Source organism: Perognathus longimembris, chromosome 1 (assembly GCF_023159225.1).
Source record: "Perognathus longimembris pacificus isolate PPM17 chromosome 1, ASM2315922v1, whole genome shotgun sequence".
In the NCBI taxonomy this organism is placed as follows: domain Eukaryota; kingdom Metazoa; phylum Chordata; class Mammalia; order Rodentia; family Heteromyidae; genus Perognathus; species Perognathus longimembris.
The window spans coordinates 84073872-84091641 of NC_063161.1; positions in this window are offsets into that span (position 1 = coordinate 84073872).

Genomic DNA, 17770 nt, shown 5'->3' on the forward strand with positions numbered 1-17770 from the left:
GGGTTTGTCCGGGATAGCCCCAGAGACCCCCGAGACCCCAGGCTCTGAAGGTAAGAAAACAGCCCTGTTCATTTGTCTTGTCCTATAATGTGTCTGTCTGTTTTGCTTTTGCTTATTTCTTGAAGGGGTTGTCAAAGTGGACGCACTTACTCGGTAATCCTGGGGAGACTGGGGGACGCCCCAGACTCTCCACCCTTGAAGGAGGACCCCTGGAACCCTGCCTTGAACTTGGGTCCACTCCTTCTGCACCCTTGCAGGAGGTCATGGGCCAACTTGGGAGATCCCCAACTTTTCTTGTTCTCAGGCCTGTGTTTTCCTCCTTTTGTATTAATTGTTTTGGTTTTTGTAGCCTTTTGGACTGAACATCTGATCAGAGCTATGGGTAACATTCTGTCTTGGGGACCGCCATCTAGCCCCCTAGATTTGACCCTAGCTCACTGGAGGGAGGTCAAGGAGATATCTCAGAACCAAGGTGTGGCCCTTAAGAAGGAAAAGTGGATCACACTATGCAAGTCAGAATGGCCCACCCTTGAGGGAGCTAATTGGCCACCTGAGGGGAGCTTTGACATAATTAAGATCAGGACTTTACAATGCCTAATTGACGCCCTTCGTTCAGGCTATCCAGACCAGGTTCCTTACACATGGAGGGAACTCGTTGACAGGGACGCTCCAGCTTGGGTTCGGCCTTTCTTACCAACTCCCTCCTCCATTCCTTCCCCTACCCGAATATTCGTTCCAAAGACACAGGGTGACAAGAGAGACCAATACTGGCCATTTTCTACTAGTGATCTTTACAATTGGCATACCCAAAATGCCCCCTTTTCTGAGAAATCCCAGGATTTAATTTGCTTGCTTGAAACTATACTTTTCACTCACCAGCCCACTTGGGATGATTGTAGCCAGCTTTTACAGGTCCTTTTCACCACTGAGGAGAGAGATCGTATCCACAAAGCAGCCCGGAGACTTATCCCCGGCCCTATCGGAGCGCCCATCACGGATCCTGCCTTGATTGCTACCTATTTTCCTGAGACCCGACCAGCATGGGACTACAATACGGCTGAAGGCCGGGAGCGACTCCTTGTCTATCGCCAGGCTCTGCTGGCAGTTCTCAAGGTGGCGGCTCGCTGACCTACCAATATGGCCAAAGTTTATGATATTAGACAGGGAGAAAGTGAAAGTCCAGCAGCATACCTTGAGCAGCTTGTGGAAGCCTTTAGTCAATATACCCCGTATGATCTTGAGACCCAGGAATCTGCTCAGATGATTATGTTTGCCTACGTAAATCAAGCCACACCAGACATAAAGCGGAAGTTGCAGGCTCTAGACAGGCTTGGTGAAAAATCTGTTAGGAATCTAGTAGCAGTGGCAGAAAAAGTTTATAATAACAGAGAAACAGGAGAACAAAGACAGGAAAGGAAGGACAAAGAATGTGGACTCGAGCAAGAAAAGAGGAACAGAGTTAAGGAAAGGAGTTTGGCTAGAATTTTGGAGCAACAACAGGCACAATACAAGGACCTCAGGGAAATCCTGACTTCTGTGCAGGCAGGAAACTTTAGACAGTCCTCCTCTCCAAGTTAGGAGCAGGAGCCCAAACCCCAATCAAGAGTGGGTAAGAATCAATGTGCCTATTGCAAGGAGGAGGGGCATTGGACCAAAAACTGCCCAGGGCTAGCCAAGAAAAAGGAGGAAAAACAGAAAGTAGGATCAAGAGTGTTGCCAGCCTTAGAGTTGGCTGAGGACAGTGGCTGAGGGAGTTGGAGCTCAGACCCCCTCCCTGAGCCCAGGATAACATTGAAAGTGGAGGGGAATCCAGTCATGTTCATGGTAGATACGGGAGCAGAAAATTCAGTATTACTAGCCCCGAGAGGGCCGATGTCCACTAAAACAACATGGGTCCAAGGTGCGACGGGCACTAAACCCTATAAATGGACTACTCGAAGAACAGTGGACTTGGGAGCAGGCCAGGTAACCCACTCATTTTTAGTCATCCCTGACTGCCCCTATCCATTGCTTGGACGTGATCTCTTAACAAAAATGAAAGCTCAGATACAGTTCACAGGCAGTAAGGCTTCTGTGACGAACTCAAGAGAAAAGCCTGTTAGTATACTAATAACTAGCAAGTTAGAAGAGGAGTATAGGCTATACCAGCATCCCAAGCCTGAGTCTCTGGAAAATGAGTGGCTATGGGCGTTTCCTCAAGCATGGGCAGAAACTGGGGGAATGGGATTGGCAAAACATCGTCCTCCAATCTTTGTGGAACTCAAAGCCAGGGCCGACCCAGTAAGAGTTTGCCAGTACCCTATGTCACTAGAAGCAAAGAAGGGGATCACTCCTCACATCAGAAAATTGTTAGATTTAGGAGTTCTGAAGCCCATCCAGTCAGCCTGGATTACTCTACTGTTGCCTGTAAAAAAAAAAAAAAAAGCCTAATTCTAATGATTACAAACCAGTGCAAGACTTGAGAGAAGTTAACAAGAGAGTAATGGACATTCATCCAACAGTCCCAAACCCGTATACCCTGCTGAGCTCCCTGTCACGGAGCCATGTGTGGTATACTATGTTGGATCTAAAGGATGCTTTCTTTAGCCTGCCTTTAGCCCCACAGAGCCAAAGCTACTTTGCATTTACTTGGCACGATCCTGAAATCGGGATAAGCGGTCAATTGACATGGACCAGGCTGCCTCAAGGATTCAAGAGTTTGCCTACCATCTTTAATGAGGCGTTACATGAAGACCTGAGTGAGTACCGCTCCAAAAATACTGGAATAAGTCTATTGCAATATGTAGATGATTTGTTAATAGTCGCTCCAGACAAAAATAGCTGTCTAAAGGGAACATCTAGGCTCTTAAAGACTCTTGGCAATTTGGGCTATAGGGCCTCCACTAAAAAGGCACAAATTTGTAAACCTGAAGTCACCTACCTGGGCTTCATATTAAAAGAGGGCAAGCATTGGCTGTCAGATGCACGTAAAGAGACTGTGCTGAAAATCCCTGTGCCTAAGTCAGCCAGACAAGTCAGAGTTCCTGGGAACAGCGGGCTTTTGCTGGCTGTGGATACCTGGGTTCGCTGAGATGGCCAAGCCTCTATATGAAGCCACCAAAAACCTCCCAGAATTTCATTGGACTGAGCAGATGCAAAAAGCCTTTGAGGCAATCAAGAAAAGCCTTCTGGAAGCCCCAGCCTTAGGCCTACCTGACATGAATAAACCATTCACATTGTTTGTGGCTGAAAAGAAAGGAATAGCAAAAGGGATGCTCACCCAGCCAATTGGGCCCTGGAGACGACCAGTCACCTACTTGTCAAAGAAATTGGATCCTGTCCCCGCTGGGTGGCCTCTGTGCTTAAGAATAATAGCTGCAGTAGCCCTCTTGGTAAAAGATGCAGATAAGTTGGCTCTGGGACAGAACCTGATCGTGGCCACTCCACACGCTCTAGAGGGGGTGCTAAAACAACCACCCGACCGATGGATGAGCAATGCCCGCATGGTTCATTACCAGACCTTGTTACTTAACCCGGTACGTATAAGCTTCTGTGTACCTACAGCATTAAACCCAGCAACTCTGCTGCCGGATCCAGATCTGGAAGCGCCTCTGCATGATTGTGAGCAGATCCTGGCCCAAACACATAGCCTCCGGCCAGACTTGCTGGATTTGCCGCTATCACATGCCGAGCACACCTGGTTCACTGATGGCAGCAGCTTCATTCGGGATGGAAAAAGGTATGCGGGTGTGGCGGTTACTACGGACACTGAGATAGTGTGGGCAGAGGCACATCCCCAGGGAACTTCTGCACAAAGAGCAGAACTAGTGGCACTAACAAAAGCCTTACAGATGGGAAAAGGAAAGAGACTAAATATCTATACGGACAGTCGGTACGCTTTTGCCACCGTACACGTCCATGGAGCCATCTACCAAGAGAGGGGGCTACTGACAGCCGAAGGAAAGGCCATTAGAAACAAGCAGGAGATTTTAAGCCTCATCTGGGCCCTATGGGAACCAGCAAAGATTGCCATTATGCACTGTCCAGGTCATCAAAAGGGAGTTGATTCGGTGACTAGAGGGAATAATCTGGCCAACCAGGCAGCTAAGGAAGCAGCCCTCCAGCCCAGAGAAGTATTAACTCTAGTAGACCCAGGGCCACGAGCTTTGCCTCCTGTGCCCCAGTATTCCCAAGAAGACTTGGAGTGGATAAAGAAAATTCCCATGGCCCACAAAACCCCGGACAGAGAAGGAAACAATGGTGGAAAACTGGTGAAGGGAAACTTATCTTGCCACAAGGGCTGGGTAAGGGGATCCTTCAGAGAATCCACCGAGCTTCTCACATGGGAACCCGAAGAATGCAGGACTTGCTCTGACACTCCAAAGTAAAAATTAGAGAAGGAGATCAACTTATTGATGATATTGTTAAAAATTGCAAGGCCTGTCAGCTCACCAATGCCCCCAATCAACCAATTACTAAAGGGGCTTGCCTCCGTGGGGATAGGCCAGGTGTGTATTGGGAAGCAGATTTCACAGAAATTAAACCTGGAAAATTTGGATACAAATATTTGTTAGTTTTTGTAAACACCTTTTCAGGATGGGTTGAAGCCTATCCAACAAAGCATGAGACTGCGAATGTAGTGGCTAAGAAGATCCTGGAAGAAATCCTACCCAGGTATGGCTTCCCATCCACCATTGGGTCGGACAATGGACTGGCCTTCATCTCCAAAGTAAGTCAGGGAATAGCCGCTGCACTGGGGATGGACTGGAAATTGCATTGTGCTTATAGACCCCAGAGTTCAGGACAGGTACAGAGAATGAATCGGACTCTAAAAGAGACCTTAACTAAATTGGCCTTAGAGACTGGCGCAGACTGGGTGTCACTCCTTCCTTTTGCTCTGCTTAGAGTAAGAAATTCTCCCTATCAGCTTGGCTTTACTCCTTTTGAAATAATGTACAGGTACCCCCCACCCATTATCCCTAGCCTTCAGACTGAATTGCTTGCTGATTTGGATGATACTGAATTTTTGTGTAAACTTGATTATTTGCAGCTCGTGCACAAGAATATGTGACCCCAACTTAAGGCATTATATGATTCTGCTCCTGTCCCTACCCCCCATTTATTCAGGCCAGGGGATTGGGTGTTTGTCCGGAGGCATAACCCCAAATCCTTAGAACCACGGTGGAAGGGACCCTACGTGGTGCTACTGACTACTCCTACCGCCCTCAAGGTAGACGGCATCACCACTTGGGTCCATTGCTCCCATGCCAGGCCAGCTGACCCCTTTGCCCTGGACGACGACTACCGTGGTGGAACATGGGAGGTCTTCAAGCACCCAACTCAGCCACTTTGCCTTCGCCTCAAGAAAAGAAAGTTAGACTGAATATTATTATAATTTTCTTTTTGCCTTCTTTCCTTGCTACCCTGGCTAATGTTGATGTTATTTTGGCAGCTCACTCCAAAGTGGGGTGACCCCCTTATTTTAGCAACTAGCAGGAGTCCTGTAAAGTCCCATGCAAGCAAGAAAGCATTGGTAGTTTTGGGCTTGCTCAGGAATACGGGTATAGCCACCCGACCCTTAGAGCACAGCTGAGAAGTTTATGTGTTATTTTGTTGCTGACATTTGGATCTTAAACACTATACAGCTAATGGTAAGTCCGTATAACTGAAAGTTAATTTCCAGTTTGAAGTAATCCTGCAGTCCCTTGGTAAAGTAGACTAAGGTTATAGGTTCCTGGCTAGGTAAGGGCAACGCCCCTCAGTCAGCCTGAAGAAGCTACAGAAGATGGATGATCTTCACCCATCAACCCCCCTTTAAAACCAAGGGACCAGAGTTGTTTTTGGTTACTACTTTGGGGCCCTATTGGCCCATGCCTTATCTCTATATCATCCCCTAGACAGGCAAGCCATTGAAATGGACAGAATGGAGCCATGATTGGCTCCCAAGGTACCAAAGAGAAAAGGGGGAAATGAAGAACCAGACTTTGAAGTCAGGCCCCACTTTACCACGTGAACCCCACTTTACCACGTGAACCTGAGATAAGCAGGCCCTGTGAGCAAACCCAGGACAAGCTTATTAGGGCCCAGCCGGTGGAGAACTCTAATCACTTGGAATGCTTAACTCTAACTGCCCCCAGAATGCCTCGCTGGAGCCCTGTGCCTTGAGCCCTGAGCCAATCAGATTTGTACCTGTGTCCTAATCTTGCTTGCTTGAACACCTGATTGCTGTAGCTTTGTTTTTTGTTTTGCTTGAACACCTGACGGCTGTAACTTTGTTTTTTGCCTTTATAAGCCCTGTGCAATGGCAGCTCGGGGCTTCCTCCTAACCTCCGCTGTGTCGGTGGGTGGGACGAGGCCCGAGTTGCAGCCCGCCTGAATAAAGCCTTGCTTTTGCATTTCGGAATGTCTGAGTCTTGGTGGCCTTCTTGGTGGTCTTCTCGCGACTTGGCATAACAACTTACACTAACTGAGAAAGTCTTCCAAGGTCTGTTTCAGTCTTCTTGGAATCATCATATGGCAAGCCCTGCTTCTTTTTTTTTTTCTTTCTCTTTTTCTTTCTTCTCTTCCTCCCTCCCTCCCTCCTAATCCCCCTCCTCCTGCTAGTCCCCCCTCCCCACACTAGTCACCCTCCCACTTTCTCCTCCTTCTCCCTTCGTTTCCTCCCTCCCCTTTCCTCCTCCCCTCCTCCTCCTCCTCCTTCTTTTTTAAACAGAGACCAAAAGTAAACTCCAAACGGGCTAAGTTTTTTTTTTTTTTGGGGGGGGGAGGTGCCAGTACTGTGGCTTGAACTCAGGGCTTCATCTATTTTGCTCAAGGCTGGTGCTCTACCATTTGAGCTACACTTCTATTTTCACCTTTTTGATGATTATTTGGAGACAAAAGTCTTACAGATTTTTCTGTCCTGGCTGGCTTTGAACCTCCGTCCTCAGATCCCAGTTTCCTGAATAGGTAGGATTACAGGCAAGAGCCCATGGTGCCTGGCTCTCTACAGTCTTTAAAAACCAATCTTGGAGTCAGTTATGGAGGCCAAGCTCTAGTCTTTGAGGTTTTCTAGCTCAGGAAGGTGTAACAATTGTGTGTGATCATGAAGAACCCTGTGGTGACCCTATTTATAGATGGGATAGCTCTTTGTTATCTCTGTCTTATACTTACCAGATATTATTCTATTTGGAGTACAGGAAGTACTATTTGTTCTAAAATATGAAATAAGATTTGTCAGTACATTCTCTCATGGCCTGTGGCTAGGACCCTGTGTTCTTTGTGACATTTTTATCAAACAGTAGACTGAAGTATCTCAGCTAAAAAAAAAAAGTGCTCGATTCACATAAACTTGGGAGATTTGAGTGTCTTTCTGTGTGATGACAGGTATAATGGGCAGGATCAATAAGGGAGATTCAATATTTGAAAATGATTCTGTCCTAAGTGTTGCTTCTACAGTGGTCTCAATAAAGTATCCAATTCGTGAACTATCTTACCTCTAAGCTCCCTTTAAGCTCCCCTAGAACTCTGTTTTTCTTCTGTCCTTTGGGGTAGTGTGTGCATGCAGTGTGATATCTCAGGACAGACTTTAAGAAGTATTTTAGATGCCAGGCACTATTGGCTCACACCTGTAATACTGGACACTCAGAAGGCTAAGATCTGAAGATTGAAGTTTGAAGCTAGCCTAGGCAGGAAAGTCCATGAGACCTTTTATCTCCAACAAACCAGCAAAAACCTGGAAGTAGAGCTGTGGCTTAAGCTTTAGAGCACCAGCTTTGAGCACCAAAGGTCAGGGACAGCTTTCAGGCCCTGAGCTCCGGCCTCACAACCAGCAAACCCCCCAAAACACACAAAGCCTAAAAAGTATCTGCAGTGGTGTCTGGGTACAGATCAGTTTGTGGCAGTGCTAGTACCTCGAATGGACTGAAGGGCTTGGCCACTATGAACTTTAACTAAAGAAAAGTCACCTGAGTCTCCACATTGCCTTTTCTGACTTACTGCAGGGGTCGGGGTGAAGCTACAATTTACCAAAGCTTTGACTGGGATGGTGAAGGCTCTCAGCAAGTCTGGCCCAAGGTGAGGGTGGGGGCAAAATAATTGGCCAGGCAGGCAGAACATGGTTCCTTGGTTCACATCACTTGCCCTTGCTGGTAAAGGACTTATCTTGAGGTAAGTCAGGTAACTACAGAAGGACAGGTCAGTCTGTGCCTGTGGCTTCACATGATTTAACTCAGAAATTGAATGTGTCTCTCTCAGTGTTTTCTGGTGAGAGAGAGAGAACTCTGTTTCTAAATGAGTCAAGTTTGTGACCCGTACCAAACCTGATTTCCTGGAAGCTTGCGGGAGCAGCCAGTAGCTGTGAGGGCAGTTCCCACAGAGAGCTGCCTGCCTGCCTCTGTGGTACAATGTGAAAGACCAGATGGGGGAGAATGATGAGAGGGGTGACACTAAGGACAAGATACACTGCACTCATAAACTGTCATGTTGAATGGAAGCCCTTTGTATAACTACTTAAAGACAAATTTCAAAGATTAAAAAAACACAACAAAGGGCCAGATAGGACAAAAAATGCAAAGGACATTTCTCTGGCTCTTCACTGTGTGGTTGCTCACATAGAACACGTATTAAGGGCAGCATTAAACCAGGATCTTTTCTCTGAAGCAGTAAATATGAGTTCTTTGCACAGCTTTCAAGTGCTTTGGTGGCCAAGCCTGGGAAGGTGAAGAGATGCCCCAGGTCAGCAAGGACAATGCCGAACAAAGCTCAAGACTTCTTGACCCCAGATCCTCAAATGAAGATCCTCAAATGACTGTAGAATAGAAAGTGGGGTGCCAAGTCAGGTGGCAGTGCTATCTGTGGTCTTGTGCAGTTCTTTTCAGCCCTGTCATTATTATTTTTTGTCGCTTCCACTTGGAAATGGAGAGAATACCTGTGGTGTGTCACCATCCAAGATGGCAACTGGCTATGAAGAAGTCAGGGGCTTCTGTGGACTCAGGAAAGGAGTGTGTAGACCTGCAGATAGAGGGAGCAGCTAGGGTCACAAGAGCTGCGAGAAAGGAGCTTTGTTCTGAGAGGAACTTTCCAAGGGAAGAAAGGGCTAGCAGCCAGGGTGAGGAGACACTGCAGTGGGAAGATGGAATGGACAAGCAAAGATTAGAGGAGAGAGGTAGGAAAGATTTCCCAGAAGCCAATAGTTTTCCAATGTGTACCCAATCTTTTAAGGCTCAGGAAGGATAATAGGAGCAATGCTTGGCAGATATCTTTTGTACATTCACAAATAATCTCTAATACAAGGAAAACTGCAAGAAAAGAAAATCCTCTAATAGAAAGCTGGTAACTATAAGCCCGTCACAAAGCTGATCTGTGATCAAAGTGAATGGCGGTGGCACTGCTAACAGTAGTACGTGGGGCACAAATACTTTGTTGTGAGTGTATGCTGGTATGGGGGCTTAGACTCAGGGCCTGGGTGCTTTCCCTTAGGCTTTTTGCTCAAGGCTGGCACTCTATTAAGTCACCGCTCCACTTCAGGTGTTTTGCTGATTAATTGGAGATGAGAGTCTCATGGACCTTTCTGCCCAGGCTGGCCTTGAACTGCAACCCTCAGATCTCAGCCTACTGAGTAGCTAGGATTACAGACATGAGCCACCCGTGTTGGCTTCACAAATACTTTTGTCAGACATCTAGACAAGTACTTCTCTCCTTAGTAATCTGTCTGCATTCTGTCTGTCATTGCAGCTAAGGCCAAAGTTGAGCAGGAAAAGAGGACACAGTGTGAGGAATGTAGCACCCAATGATGGAGGGGATTGGAAGCTCTTTGGTGAGAAGAAGGAATATGGGGAAAGAAGAAGAGTCTTAGAGGCAAGGCTTCCTTGAGTATCTTAGGGTAGTGGTAGCAAAAGGGGATAAAGGCTGAAGGTCGAGACTTCTGATATTATTGGGAGCTGAGAGCAGCAGAGATCATAGCCTTGCATCCCAAAGGAAAACCAGAGATATTACAAAGTTGATCACAAAGTTGATATCACAAAGTTGATACCCTTTTGACCCCATCAGGAGGTGGCACAGACAATATGGCTTCTGTTGTTGTATAGACAGAGGGCCTGAGTTAAGTTGCCCAGTCTTCTTTCCTGTGTGCTGTAGAGGCACTGGAAGCTGCCACATGCCGTGGAGAGATATGGAGAGTTCATGGGCCTGTGCATGGGGCAGGAATAACTAAGAAGCTTCCTTAGCACAGGTCAGGAGTACCATCAGAAGCAGCTATTGTCTTAATGTGGCCAAGGGGGCAGATACAAGTTTACCAGCAGATTCTACCCTAGGCACTGGGAGACCTGCCTACTAAGACCTGAGGACTCTGTGTCCTGGCTCCCTGTTGGGAGAAAGTGTGGGGAAAATGGAGGCATAAAGACCAAAAGAGATCATGTGATCTGAAAGGGATTGTTTGAATAGGAGGAGACAAATATTCTCTAAGTTCTGACTCCAGTCACCTCTGTACTGAGAAGTGGAGTCTCTGATAATGATGAATCTCAGAAAGTAAAGAAGTTTTGTTATTGTGTACATTTGTGTTGGATATGTGTACTATTTCTGATATCTCATACATATTTTCTTTTTATTTTCTCCATTGGTCATGGGACTTGAACTCCGCCTAGGCACTGTCCCTGAACTCTTTTGCTTAAGGCTAGCACTCTACCACTTTGAGCCACAGCACCACTTTTGGTTTTCTGGTGGTTAGTTGGACAAAAGTCTCATGGACTTTCCTGGCCTGGGATTGCTTTGAACTGCTATCCTCAGATGTCAGCCTCCTGAGTAGGTACGATTATAGGCATGAGTCATCAGTCTCCAGCTGTATTTGCCTTTTACTCGGGGTGATTCCCCCCCCCCCATTTCAGTCATTTTTACCCTTATTTTTTCCTGTATGCAATGTTGATAAGACAAACACAGCAAAAATGAAATAAACTTGTTTTTTAGAGCATTCACATGGTGTTGAAGGGCACAATATTTTAAAATCTTGAAGCAATACAGTCTATATCCTGCACAATAGGAATGAGTATAGTTGATTTTTAAATTTTCTCAGTGGTACTATATGAGAAGATATAACAAAGAAGGTATAAAACAGCCCCTTTTTCAAATGTTCATGGATTTAATATCGTGAAGATGGCCACACTATCAAAGGTGATCTACAAATTCAATGCAATTCCCATCAAAACCCAATGTTGTTCTTCATCAAGATAGAGAAAAAAATCCAAATCTCAGATCACTAATGTAGAACTTCAATATCCGATTTATAACCGAATACTAAGAAAAGACCTGAAAACATCCACTGTTAGTCTGATTTGATGGCACAAAAAGAATGCACTAAAGTCCATGTACTTCTATAATAAACAGTTGGGTCCTTATTTCTTCTTGCTCCATCACCAATTCTATTGCATTATATTGATTTCTAGGCCAACAGTAGATTACAGGCCACTGTGAGAGTGGGGAGTAAGGAGGAGACAAGGACCATGTAAGCTCAGGCTTTCTGGAAGCAGTGTGGTCATGTAGACCATCTGATAGGAAACCAGAAGGAAAATACCAGACAATGAAACCCAGAAATGGAAGAAGTACAGTGTGATACTGTATTAATGCCCAGTTAAGTTGCTGAAAATAAGGACTGAACTGAAAGGAAGATGGCAAGAATTCTGGTCTCAGGTCAATTCATCCATTGACTTTGTCCCATTGAGATAGCATTTACTTTTGGAAATTCGTTTCCTCCTTGGAAAAAAATATTTGAACTGAGAACCTTTGCTTGGCTCTAAGCCAAGGCAATACTTGTCACCAAAGGCAATACTTTAGAGGCAAATAGAAGGGGCTGGAGGAAGTTTGAGAGGACCTCCTAGAGGAAATAACATCTCCACAGAAACCTCAAGGTCAAATTAGAACTGACCAGGTAAAGCAACTACATTTGTCAGGCAGTGATGGCTGGTGGGGGGTGGGGAGCATGTAAATAACTATATCTATATCTATATCTGTATCTATATATGAGTGTGTGTGCATGCATGTGTGTATGTATCTATATCTCTCTCTGTCTCTCTCTATAGATGGATATATAGATAAATAGAAAGAGAGATCCTCCCTCTCTCCCTCTTTGGAAGTAATAAACAGTAGAGCTCAAAGTAAAGAACGGTGAATGATGAAACCTGATATGTAGGTGGGGAGAGGCTATGCATGTATGAAAAAATAAATCTGTATTTCTACTGGGAAGGAAAACAAGAAGGGGTTCCATTAAAAAAAAGAAGGGGTTCCATGAAGTGGTCTGGAAATGATGATGTGTCCTTGAAATGGAAAGATGAAGGGCACCACAACCCACAAGACAGACAGATGGATGAGATCTGATACAGTGGGCATGGCTCCTGATGTCTTACAGATCCAGAAGTGAGGCATTGATGTTTGGGAGTTTGTCTCCTCTTCCTCCTCCCTTTCAGAACAAGATAAGGACTGGGGTGGGAGGTGGGGAAACACTCTGAGCAGGTAGAATAGAGTGAGATGGAGAGGCAATCAGTAGGAAGCAGTTAGTAGTGGGAAGCCCTGGAATATTCCATGAAGATACAGGCAGGTGGATTTGATGACAGATTGGAGGTGGGATGTGAGAGAATAAGAGATCAAGGATGACTGCAGGGCTCTTGGTGTGAGCATGTGAATCAACAATGATTATTCACTGGGATGGGAAAGACTCAGCATTCAGAATATAGCTGAAGAGGCGTACCACATATCCTGTAGTGCTGCTATGCAGGCAGTTGGATACTGTAATCTGGACTTCAGGAAAAGTCAGTGCTACAAATGAAAATTTGAGAGTTGCTGGGATATTGATGGTGAGAAAAACCTAGAAACTGAATGGTATCACTTGGGCATGGGTAAGAAGAGGCAGATCCTGCAAGAGAGTGCTTCTATATGTTTTCTTAGACAGAAATACAACAAAAGCCTCTTTTTTACTGCTAGAATTATAATCAGAGCCAATGCCTACTGAATAGATGAAACCAACATGAGCTTTTTAGAGTCTGGGCATTTGAAGAGGATCTAATCATCATGTGGCCTAGTGTTTTCCACACTACGGATCACAAAAGGTTGAGAATTCAGTTTATTGAATCCTGACTGGCATTTTTAAACAAGTGAACTAGAGTAGAATAGACAGCTTTGATGTGCTGTATGTGGTAGGGAGAAGCATTGTTCCTGAAGCTATTATTTCAGAGTGTGTATCTATGTGAATATGTGTGTATCTATGTGAATCTATGCATGCATTTTTCATGTAAATATTTTTTCCCTTTTTTTGGCCCTGAAGCATACAGCATAGTAATTTCATAATCCTTGCTTTGCAACACAATAATAGTGACATGGTGCATAAATGGCTCTTTTTTATTTTATTGAAATATTTAATTTTATTTATCATACTATTCTATTTACTTCTTGATTTTCAACTCAACATTTATGAGTACAATGCATCTTGGTCAATGTCATTCTCATCCATCTCTCCCAACCCAATAACCCTCTGAAGTTACCTGGTCCATATTTACATATGTATGTTGAATATATATATATATGTATATACATACACACTTATATATTAGTTTTTAAAAAGCACAAGGGTTACTTGTAACTAAGGACTAGGGTATTATTAATAATTGGCACTTTAATAGAAGCCTTCTGCCTCCCTGACTAAGGTATTATATGCTTAATTTTGTATTTATCATTCCTCTTCTTTTTTTATTTCTTTTAATTTTTTCTATTCTTTCTGTATATAATTAATATGCTGTTTAGACTTGCTTTTAAAAAAATGTTCATTATGAAGCTGGCCACTGGTGGCTCACATCTGTTATTCTAGCTGCTCATCAGAAGACTGAGGTTTGCAGCCATCCTAGGCAGGGAAGTCTGAGACTCCACTCCAAGTGGCCAGCAAAAAGCCAGGCTGGAGATGTGGTTCAGGTGGGTTGCCCACCATGCAGTCTGAGCAAGATTCAAGCCCTGTGTTGAAATCTGGTACCAGCAATGAAACCGTCTTCATCATTATCAACAGCAAAAAGCCCCAAACTTTGTTATGAAAAATTTTAGATACATTAAAAAGTGGAGAGAATAGCATGATAAGACCCTATTTACCTATCTCTTCGCTTCAAAATGGCCACATCACAGCCAATCATATCAACTTTACTTATGAAATAGATCCCAAGTGATACATGATTTTGTCCGTAAATATTTCAGTATAAGATTTAAAAAAACATGCACGTGCTGGAGCTGATTCCTGTCATTCTAGCTACTCAGGAGGCTGAGATCTGAGGATTGTAGTTCAAAGCCAGCCCAGGCAGGAAAGTCCATGAGACTCTTATCTTCAATTAACCATCAGAAAAGCAGAAGTGTTTTTGTGGCTCAAGTGGTAGAGCGCTAGCCTTGAGTGCAAAAGCTTAGGGACAATGCCCAGACCCTGGGTTCAAGCCCCACAACTTACTATCATTAAGTAGTTGTACAAAGGAGTTCCATTCAACAAATTGATTTATGAATACAACACATCTTGATCAATATCACCCTTTACATCATTCTCCCCCTCTTTAAAAAGCATGAAATTAATAACACATCTCAAAATATTTAACAATTATTTATTTATTGTTCTCTTGGAGTAGCTGATCAATGGAGTTGCAATTCAACATGTCCATTTATGACTATAATACCGCTTGATCAGAATAGTCCTTCTATTGTTCTTCCCCTGTCCCATCTATCCTATCTCTACCTGTCTCAAGTTTTCTAGCTCCATTTTCACCTATGTACACTGCGTGTGATGACTGCACTCACCTGTCATTCTTCTTTCCTTCTGTCCACCTGCTTGCATTTTTCATCTCTATTCCCTGCAGTGAAGACATATTTCAGTTTCCTGACATTCATTTTGTTGAGCTATGAATGTATTTACATATATGTTTGAAAATATGTGCCCCTTTCTTTCTGAGCATGGTTTACTTAGCTCAATATGATATTTTTCTAGTCAGTCCATTTCTCTGCAATGATCCTGATCAATGACTAAATTTCAATTATATATGCATATATGTATATGTATGTATGTATACATACAGGTTGTCACTTTTCTTGATCCGTCTGGGCTATTTCCATAACTTGGCAAAATATTTAACAATAGTTCTTTAAAAAACAAAACAATAGCTTGGAGCTGGTGGCTCACACCTGTAATCCTAATGAGGCTGGAATCTGAGGATCGAGGTTTGAAGCCAGCCTGGGCAGGAAAAGTCTGTGAGACTCTTATCTCCAATAAACTACTCACAAAAAGTCAGAGTGGCACTGTAGCTCAAGTGGTATAGCGTTAACTTTGAGCACAAAGAGACTCAGGGACAGTACCCAGGTCCTGAGTTCAAGGCCCAGGACTGACAAAACAAAACAAAACAAAACAAAAAACAAAAGCTATGTAAGCTGGGTGCCAGTGTCTCACGCCTGTAATCCCAGCTACTCACGAGGCTGAGATCTGAGGATCATAGCTGGCCCAGGCAGGAAAAATCCATATGACTTTATCTCCAATTAGCCACCAGAAAAACCATAAGTGGAGCTCTGGCTCAAAGTTGTAGAGTGCTAGCCTTGAGTGAAAAAGCCTAAGGACAACACCCAGGCCCTGGGTTCAAGCCCTACAACTTCTTATATTTAAGTAGTTGTACAAAGGAGTTACCATTCAACAAATCAATTTATGAGTACAACACACCTTGATCGATACCACCCTTAACATCATTCTCCCCCTCCTTCCCTTACAATAGTTCTTAAACATTGTTAAATATCTCATCATAGAGTCTCAATGATCTCAAAAAAGGTCACATTTATGAAAATAATTGAAAATTTGAACTCTGATCTGAGAGTTTAAAATATAAAGAAAATATTTTTATTTTGTCTTAGATATAATAGTCATTCTTATTATGCATATGTATACCAAAATATGCAGGGGATAATAGATTTTGTGCATCAGTTGTGGTGGTAAGTGGGTAGGGATTAGGTAGAGTGAGATTACTGTGAATTAATTATTACTGAAGCGGAGTGGCAGGGATGTGGGTGTTTATTAAAGTGCTCTATTAATATTCACATATGTTTGAAATTTTTCATAGCAAAAAGAAATAAATAAATGAGTAAATAACACAAAGATGAAATATACATTCTTGCTTCCAACACATGGCTCCTATGCAGGGAAGACTTTCTCTGGGTGTGAGTTCAGGAGTGCTACTTCAGCTCTGCTAGGTATCACCAGGTTGCTACCCCAGAGTCCAGGGGCAGCCTTGGCCAGAGTGCAGGTGAGAAAAGAGGTTGCTTCGTGTGGAGGGCTGTGAACCGCATGTCTGGGCACAGCCTTTCTTGCACCTTTTATTGTGTTCTATTGCAGATGATGAGAAAGGAGTGGATTATAGAGAGGTGGGAGCCAGTGTAGCTGGGCTAGAACAATAGTGTTTAGAATTCTATTGCTTATTGTCATATGCTTATATCATTTGTTGTAGGTCTGCATCACTCAGTTTATAACTATACATACAGCTGCTATTTTTGTTTTGTTACAAAAAAGAGAAATAATGTATTTACTACAGAAACTTAAGACATTACAAATCAATGAAAGAAAATGAACTGACCTAAGTTATAATAGAGTTAGGTATCTGTCCACATTCATTTTTTCAGTCACCCCGCAGCTCTCTCCCCCGACCCCTACTTTATTGTCTATTTTCTGTTTTCTTTCTTTTTTTTTTTTTTTTTTCCTTTTTTTCCCCCTCTGTTGGTTCTGGGCCTTGAACTCAGGGTCTGGGAGCTGTCCCTCAGCTTGTTTGCTCAAGGCTTGCACTTAATCACTTGAGCCACAGCTCCATTTCTTTATTTTTTTGGGTGGAGTCAGTGTTTAATTGGGGGTAAAAGTATCACTGACTTTCCTACCTGGGCTGGCTCGGAACCATGATCCTCAGACCATAGCCTCTTGAGTAGCTAGGATTACAAGTGTGAGCCACTGGCACTTGGCCTATTTTCTTTTTGAAATGTACTTTCTTCAGTGAAGACTGTTTTTATACTACTGACTTCTTTTACAATATAGTTTTTGATGAGGGGGTTGGATGTTTTGTTGCGTGGAAATGACATGGTTTATAATTCCCAGTGTTCAACACAGATGGTTTCCCATGTTTCTTTATTTTTGTTTTGTTATTTTTGTCTTGGTCTCAAGCTTTCACTTGTCTCCAAATACAACTCACCCAATGTGAATGAGAAGGCGTGATGTTTCATAGAAACCAGTAGAAACTCAAGATCATTGGCTGTTTGGGATTAGTGTTTCTTCCCTTCATTCTTTCTGGACAATGGCCGCTTATCTCTTCTCAGACATGGCTTCCAAATGCCCCCGTGATATCTGGAGTTCAATTATTTCTCTCTGCATACTCACTCCTCAAAGCAAAATGGTCTGTGATCAGCAGAACTGTTACTGTCTTGACACAGAGACTCATGGATTGTTTATTTCAGCTCAGACATGTCTCTTGAAAGTTTCAGGCATGATTGATCAAATTAGTCAATGATCTGTAACCATTCCCTTGTGATGAATTCTTAGGGATAAAATGGCTGTATCGGAGAGAATACTAAGAAGTGTGCAGAATTTGATGACTGTTAGGAAAAAGATGTGCTGATTTGCTCTCTACCCGTGATCCTGAGCTAGTGGTGGACTGACTGAGGTAATGAGATGAGTTAGATTGGGAATAACATTTCTCTGGTTCATTTGTCATTCTGTCTCTTTTCTGCTCATGTAGCAGCAGAGTTCAGCCTGGTAGCAGGACCATTATGTGGAGTGCTCTGA